The following is an 8,889-nucleotide window of genomic DNA, read 5'->3' on the forward strand; positions in this document are numbered from 1 at the left end:
CCCTGGGGACCTATGGCTCATCAGTACTCAGTAGCACATCCTCTTCTTTTGCAAAAAGAGACGGGGGGATTAGGTGAAAAGGAATTAGGTGACTTTGATTTATCGCTGGTCTTATTGTGATCATTGAGCTTGTGCAATGTGAAGTAGGCAATTAGGGGTGGTTACTAGAACAAAGTGTACTTTCAACCTTGAGAAAATCTTGGTAGTTTGGTGGCACCTTTCAAATGCATGTGATAAAAGAAGGAAATTTCACACTAGAGCTGCTCTCACACTCATGGACGCTTGCTACAAAACGTTGATGTGGCATGATCGTACCAACTAGGGTAGTACCCAGGAGAGCGGCTTTCAAAAATTGGCTTAAAATACAGGAGAAATTTTGATGCAAATCATAGGGGACCTGTTACATCCGCAGACATCAAGTTGGGCACCTGAGACATGGCCCTATGGTTAGGGTGGTTAAGGAGTCCTATAAAATAAGACCCTATACTCATTTGTAACTATCTTGTGTAATCACCATAGACCCTTGGCAGCTCTACCTGCACACTAGTTTGGTGTGGGCTTGGTGGTATGGGACACCAGCCCTTGTTATAGAGCCTAGTCCGATGGTTGTAGGCTCCTAGGCTAAGAGGTGAGCTTGTTGTGGCTTTATGGTTGGGAGGTGAGCCTGATGTCTGCTCTTAATGCTCGTCTATGAGTGAAAGTGGCTGTGTCATGTCATTAGTGTAGGATGGATCTGGCCTAGGACTAATATATTTATCAGAGCTACTTCCAACTCGTGCATTTGACATGGAAACCCTCTTGCATAGGGCGGTATGGGACGCTACTAGCAAGAGAGGAGAGCATTGGAGGCACATGCGAGCTGATTGTGGAAGTCTATGGTGAGTTCTATTTGCCTTTTCTTTTCGTCATGGATTTTTGTGTATGGAGGTTGAAGTAGTCACATGGATGTCTTTTAATCCTCTCCGTGGCTGTTTGTGTACGAGGATATCCTTGGAAGCTACCACTATGAGGATATGCTATCATCCTGCACTTGCACAATACGGTGAGAGGATGCACTTTTTGTCGGGAGTATGTTTACCATAAGAAAGGGGAGAATCATTTTTTTGTTTAGAAGAAGAAAGAAGAGAGAATCATTTTTCTTTTGTTAATATTTGGCTAACGTATGCCATATTTAATTCATATCGCTGCTTTGTGGCTTCCACTTTGAATTGCTCCCTAGGAACTAGAGCCAGATCAGCCCAAGGGTTTCATACCCGAGTTTGGGAAGTAGATCCACGGATTGAAGAGAGGTAGTCTCTCAAGTTGTGATCCGGAAGTCGGGATTCCCAAGAAAGGACTTCACGTCCAAGAAAGAAGAGTTGTAGAGGACTCTGGAAACAAAGTAAGAGTTGCAGGGATGCAATGCCCTGAGTCTGGAAGGTGAGATCCAAAGGCGAGAGCCTTGATTCTCGAGGATTTGGAATAAGGAACGGAAGTTCCTTGGTATAGGGTTTTGCTTTAGGAATAGGAAGCCGAGGCTTCCAACATCCATCGTCTTATTCTAGAACGAACGTGGTAATACGATCGGTTCAAGTGCTTGTATAGACTTTTCCTCATTAATGAAGTTACTATTACGGGGAGGGACCAGCCCATCTTCTGGTCCCTAGTACTTTGCCGATTTGCTCACTCTCTATCTCTGTCCCTTTATCTATTTCTTTCTATATACTTTGGCTTCAGTATTGAGTGATAAATTCTATTTATCCGAGTCTATTCTATATTGCTATGCGCTCCCGTTTATGACAGTGGTATCAGAGCATGGTCTCCTCTCTCTCTCTGTCAAGGAGGACGACTCTGGGATGATACGGGAAGAAGCCATGACAAGCCAAGAGAGAAGTAAGCAGGCGGAATCCTAAGCCTTGCAGGAAAAAGCTTGCAGAGATGGGAAAATTTTTCTCTCTGCAGGAAGTCGACACAAGACTTGGGATTCTTTGAGAAGGCGGCAAGAGTATGATGCTCAAGAACCTAGAGAATCTGAGGAGCTGAATGCTCAAGATGCTTCAGAACCTAGAAAATATCCATGAATATCAATTCAAAACCATAGCCAAGAAAACTCGTCTTTTCGGGAAGAATATGAAGATCTTTAGACCTGAGAACCCTCAGGTCAAGTTTGATAAAGGGAAGATGTTTCGGAAGCTACCGCTTTCATTCGACAGTATGAAGTTGCCTTTGCAAACGACAATTTCTGAAAAGCGTTGAAGGTGAGGCATGTGACCAAACACCTCAAGGGGATTGCAAGTACTTGGTGGTATACCAAAGCTCTGCAAGGAACTTAGGATTCAATTCAAGGCTGAATTTTTTGACAAATTTTTTTCCTCTACGCTTTGAGGAAGGCATCCAAGAAGATTGGGATCGGTTTGCCCAATTGGAACATGAGCAAGTCAAAGCAAGTAGTGGTTTACTCTTGTCAAGGTAGCTCCACTCTTGATCCTCTATGAGGAAGGAAAGATGAAATTCAACGAAGGACTTTTGCCCGAATTTGTAAACGCATCTACAGGCTACTTTGCAGCTGATGGGGGAGTCAGCAATAAAAGTTGAAAGTGTACATCTCAACGTACATAGAATCTATTCCCTGCAGTGGGACGGGAATTATTAAACACAGAAACATCAAATTTTTGTTATCCCTCCCCGACGGAATATGTGGCTATCCGAAGAAAGTTTGGAGTAAGGGAATTCAATTCAACTCCCGAGTTTTTGAAACGAAGACCCTCAAGCTTTAAGTAAGAGGGAAGGTCTTTGATCAAAGTTAAATCTTTGAGGAACCCATAAACTGCGTATTGCTTTTATGCACGAGATATGCATGTGTCTAACCAGGAAAATCACTCTCGAGTGTTTATGAGAGTAGAATTGAGTTGAAACATTGCTTTATGCGATGAATTGGTTTGCTCAACCATCCGGAAGGTCAACTATTGATCTCGTATCCGGTAGTTCACCTACAAATTACCCGCTATTGCGGGTAGGACGGCAGAAAGGAAGGAACCATTCCGAGATTTCAACCAAGAAAAGCTTTCACTAAGCTTGAGTACCTTATGAACCAACACCCCCTACCTGGTAAGGGAGATATGGTAGTGCTTTTCGCACAAGTGAATGAACACCCTCTTTATGAGGGAAGGAGCAAGAACCGGCTACAGCATGTGCTCGTGGAATTTGAGATTTGAAATCGCAGTTTCTCTGATGAGCGGGTTTTGCTCTAAGATCGAACGAAGGGATCGTTAGGTTCAACGTCTTCGCTTTAAGGATCTTACGAAGGGAAGGTAATTTCCCAAGGTTCATGAAAACTCTAACACAACTTGAGAATTATGTACACCTTTGGGTACATGGATAACACACGAAGATGCAGACCTATACCAAGGTGGGTCATCTACCGATTGAATTTTTTTCTGCTGAACGAAATTAAACGAACCAATTTCCTTTTTAGGAAGTGGAGGGAGTTTGTTATACTCTCTTGAGTGTCTTTTTGCGACACGAAGATGTTCCGACACGAAATCTCTATTTGAGATGTGTTCGGCAAAAGGAATTTGAGTTTCTCTATGGAGAAGAAATTTTCTGATGGTCATTGATCATTGAGTACGCTATGTGCTTTTACCATTACAGTAGCACTTTTGGTTGTGGTCTATGTTTCTTCATGAGCAGGTCAAGTAGCATTTACACGCTGCTGGAATAAATTTGAACTATTATGATCGTAAGACTATAACTCGCCAACCGTTTTAAAATGGTAAGAATTACCTTAACCACATATGGGATAACATCATTGAGAATTAAAGCGGGTTCGCCCTTGAGTGGGCGAACGAGTTTGAACTTATGTTCACAAAATGGTTTGGCTAGAATTTTATCTGCCTAAGATTTTGTGAGCAGTCCTAGATGCTTGCAAGGTGAAACGTTTTTTTGTTGGCCTCCGTAAGGAAGAGACGCTAATGGGCATCTGGAAAACATTGCTGGTGGTAATAACTCACAGGAGGAAAAAATTGGAAAAAAGTGTTGCCGTGCACATGGAATCTTTGGATTGGAACCGTCCGCCTACGTTGAGCGACGGCCCGGAACAAGAACCTTCTTTAATGTGTTCGCATACTATGTTTGTGAAAGAAAGACATTGAGCTTAATGCTCTATGACTTGGGCATTCCCTATGTGGGAGGACACAAGAGGTTTAATACCCTCAGGACTAGTTCTTCTTCTTCTTCTTCTTCTTCTGACAGTTCTTCTAGCTCTTCTGACTCGAGCGAAGAAGATAGAAAAGGGAAAAAGCGAAGCAAAAAGCAACGCTTTGGAAAGGGCAAGAAAAAGGCAAAGAAGCCTAAGTTTTACCCAGTTTCTGACAGTTCTACAGAGGACTCGTCTTCACATAGTTCGGACTCCGATGATCACAGTTTTATGCAAAGAAGAAGAATTTTTATAAAGCCAACCAGCATGACTTTCTGGAGGATAAAAGCAAGAAAGTTCAAGAATTTAAAGAAGGTGGACAATCAATTAAATTTGACACTTTTTTTGGATTCCGAGATGCTTCGAGGGCTTTGGCCTTCATACAGTAGTTTGATATAGCTTTCTCTGGAGGACATTACTCAGAGCACTATGGCTGAAATTTAAAAGGCTTTTTATTTCTTCTTGGTTGACTCGGGAGTACGAACCCGACATAAGAACTACGTGGAATCATCTTCGGATGACCAAGAAAGATACCTTAGACGCATATTGCAAGAGATTTTGGAGCTCTTTTCTACCCGCTTGTTCATTTAAGAAGATCTTGTTTAAAGAACAGATTGAGCGGTTTACCTTGGGACTTCCTACGGAGATCCGAGATCACTGCTTAGAGCAAAGGTCAGATTCTATTGAAGAACTGATGTCATGCGAAACGGGGCTTTGCCATACACTCAGGCAGTTTGACTTATCCCACAGATGAGATCATGACATAGAAAATAGAACACACTTCTAAGAAGGAAAGTAGAAAGAAGAAGAGACCCCATAATCAAAAAGGTAAGGATGCACGACCCCAGCTCACTCCTCGGGAAAGAGCCAACTACATTAAAGAGGGGAAGTGTTTTGGTTGCGGGGAACAAGGACACATCTCCACGAAGTGTCCTAAAAAGGCACAGAAAGAACAAGATGAAGATAGGCTAGAGAGTTCAAAAGCAGGTGAGGAACGTGGACGGAAAGGCAAGATGAAAGCAGGACTCATTCCAGATTGCATGGGTACTGACCCAAGCACGATTGATGAGAGTACAGAACTTTGCCGAGCTTGGGGCAAAGTGAAAGATCAAGAAGCCTTGATTTTCTTTGATGGAGGAGCCAAGGCCAACTTCATTTCACCTGAATTGGTGACGCGGCTCGACATTACACCCGATCGGATGGGATCACTAGCAGAGGCAGTCTAGCGGCATTCGGTAGGGACGTAGCCATTACACCTGTCATTGGCAAACTTCAGCTGCATTGTCTGGGGTATTTGGGGCACGAGGACTTCTACATAATGCCCTTGGAAGGTTGTGATGTACTCCTGGGAATTCCTTGGTACCATAAGAACAACGCCGTGGTCGACTATCGGGCGAGAAAAGCGACTTTGACTACAGAAAAGGGCCGAATCATTGTACTTGATGTGAAACTTAAGGGCGAGTCTGTCCCTACTGTATCGGCTTCGGCCGTTTCAAAATTATTGAAATCCAGTCTGTTTGTTTACTCGATCTTTTTGAAAGAGTTGAATGATGATGATAGGACAAATATGTCTGATATAGAAAAAGAACGCCAAGATTTTCTCCACACTCATGCTGATTGCTTTTCTGAGGGCCTCCTACGCGAGTTGCCACCAGCTCGTCCTGAGCATCATACCATTGATCTAATACGTGGAAGCACACCACCGAACCGGCCACTGTCACTAACTGTTAACGATCACGTGCTAACTTTAGTTGTTGGTTTCTTTCCAAGGGGTTTTGAGACCCTCTTCTTGAAGTAGCAAACGGTCGGACATTGCATGGCCAAAGTGAACAGTAGTTTCACCCGCAGATGGGTAGTGGTCGGCATTGGAATTCGTATGGTAAGAGGATGTCTAGGCTCAGAGCAAGATCATATAGGTCCCCCCGTCGCACTTAGCAAGTTGGTGGATACTAAGAAGTGAACTCAATTAAGGCGTAAAGTCAAGGTGGGACTACCAACAAAAAGTATCCGACAGTTGGGCCACATTGCACTTTTGGATGCGGTCCCAATGAGGATAGATGGTTAGAAGACCAGTGGGAGCCCAACGGAAGCATCTCCTAAAATTTAGGGAACTGCTATTTTGGGCCGTGAAATGTGTTCGCGTCATTACCCCGGTACGACTAGGGGAACATTTTACAACTCTGGCGCGAAGTCAATTGGGCAACCGGTCATGATATTTTTAAGCGGCGAACCCGAAACGGGCAAATGCTTGTAAATGCGCCAAGTGTCGATTTTTCATGAACTTTCTCCTTGCAGAAAAATGGGCCCTGATTTTTAAGTTGGGAGAGGCCTCATTTCAGCTTTTGTCACAGGTTAAGAGCTATGGAGTGCTTCCTTTCCCTCTCATGTACAGTGTGGTGCTAGGAGTGATGCCCTGCACACTACACACTGCTCTCTCTCTCCCCTACGTGCAATTATGTGATGCCCCACAAGAGGGCTCCTCATTTGACTGATGTACAGCTGTGTGGGTTCATGCTTTTGTGCTGAGGCAAGAGCCTCTTTGAGCAGGAATAGGGGTAGCTAGCTGCTACTCCAAAGCAGGCATTGGTGAGGGTCATAACCTCACCATACAGGTGCAAAATCAGCGCTGTGGTTGCGCTGTAATTTTACTGTTTTTCAGCCATACGGATGCCAAAACCTTTGGGAATCGTGCCCCACTGGCAGAGGACAATTAGGGGACTGTTTGGGGCTGAAAACAGGGCAAAAACCAGTAAATACAGCGTGCTGAATTTACTGTTTTTGGGCAGGTTTCAGAGGGTATACGCCAGTAGAAGCGAGTTCCAGCAGGGGAATTGGTTTCGCGCAAGTTTAGGGACTGTTATGCTACCGAAATTTGGCCAAAACAGGCGGTATCCAGTGGGATATAGTCAAAGGATTCCCAGGACTCTTCTTTGTACTTTACCCTTGTAAAGAATAAAGAAATACAGAAAGGGGCGTCAATTTTGGGGCCTACAGGTTGTCGGCGTCTGCTCGGAGTATTCTAGCTTCCGAGCTGTGTGTGTGATTAAGTGTTGATTCCCGTTACAGGTCTCCTTTGCAAAGTGCTCTGTGTGTGTGTCTAAAGTAAAGAATTTCGGGTGAAAGCCAACGCCTACAGCCCTACGGGCCGGTTTCATGGTTCCATCGCCGGGACATCAATCACTTTTTCCTTAAAGAGTGAGCCTGGATTGTTTAGGGTAAAGACACAGAGTGCAAGAACGCGGGGATTACACTATGGCCGACAAGGGGAAGGGAATTATGGAAGAGGGTTCCTCTTCAAAGGACAGGCAGGAGATTCCTATGGTTTTTGAGATTAGCGAGAGCTCACAGCCACGTCAGTCTGTACCTCCTGTCAAAGTGAATGTCCCTCGAGTAGTGCAGGACTTTATGACTGGGCAACTTGAGGATGATGCGTTCAAGACTCAGTTAGTTGCCGCGGTGAATGTCTTTTCGCAGTTGGTGCAGAGTCCGAGGTTTATGGAATTCTTGCAAGCGCCACCAGTGCAACAACAAAATAGGCAACCTACGCTGCGTACGGAGCTTGTTGATGCTCAAGCCCAGGTACTTCATGTGGCGCAGGAGGAAAGGGAACACTCGCATGTTGCGGAGTCGGGGGCTCCAAAGCAGGTTCCTCCCGTGCTTGAACAGGTGGCTAGAACGCCTATTCCACAGGTTATGCCAGTTCAGCCCGCCACCTTTCAGAGCCAACATGCTGTTTTGAATGGACAGGGAGCTGGATACCAAGCTATGCACTCAGTTTTTCCACCACCCACGGTACATCCTGGGTATTTCGGGGGTGGATCAGTGTTCCAAAGTATGGTTGGTTATGCGCCTGGAAGTCAGCCGTACATGCCAGAAACAATGTTCGGGGTATGCAAGGCATCATGCCAAACCCCATGTATGGTAGTATCGGCATGCAACAAGGTTTCCACTGCAACCAGGGCCAGTTTGGGGTGCCACAGGGTCATTTTGGCATGGCTGGTTTTTCTGGACAGCAGCCAAATATCGCACCTTTGACGCAAAATGTGAATGGCCAAGACGTGCCGATCATGCCTACTACAGTGCCCTTGTTGCAGACCATTCGGTATGACAACTTAGGGGCACTAGAGAAGCCGAAGGCTTACAAAGAAGGTGGTGCAGCGGTAAAGTTCAGTACCTTCAGTGGTTTCGAGGATAAAACAAAGGTCCTCACTTTCCTCCAGCAGTTTGATACAGCTTATGCGGGAGGGAATTTTACAGAGGCCTCGAAGGTCAGGAAAGCTGTCACTTTCTTAAAGGACAATGCGCTTACATGGTGGACGACATTGTTAATGCAAGGACAGGCACCCGCCACTTGGGTTTACTTCAAGCAAATGTTTGCATCCGCTTGGCTATCAAATGAATTTGAAGCCGATGTCCTGACAGATTGACACCAGCTTACTTTAGCTTCGTGCAAGAGCTTGCTGGAGTACAATAGGAGGTTTTGTAAAGCGTTACTCTCAGTGACCTCCTACATATTTGTGCCACTGACAGAGCAGATAGAAAAGTACTGTTGTTGGCTGCCTAAAGGGCTTTGTGATTACTGTACAAAGAACAGAGTGGCTACCCTTACTCAGCTTATGGAAGTTGCGAACACTGGTCTTGCCTTGTTGAAAGGAGAGGACAGTGGATTTCCGAGTAGTGACAAAGGAGGGCAGCAAAAGAAAAATTCAGCAAAG

This window comes from Adiantum capillus-veneris, unplaced genomic scaffold, assembly GCF_014529385.1.
Source record: "Adiantum capillus-veneris isolate H3 unplaced genomic scaffold, ASM1452938v2 Hic_scaffold_566, whole genome shotgun sequence".
NCBI classification, from domain to species: Eukaryota; Viridiplantae; Streptophyta; class Polypodiopsida; order Polypodiales; family Pteridaceae; genus Adiantum; species Adiantum capillus-veneris.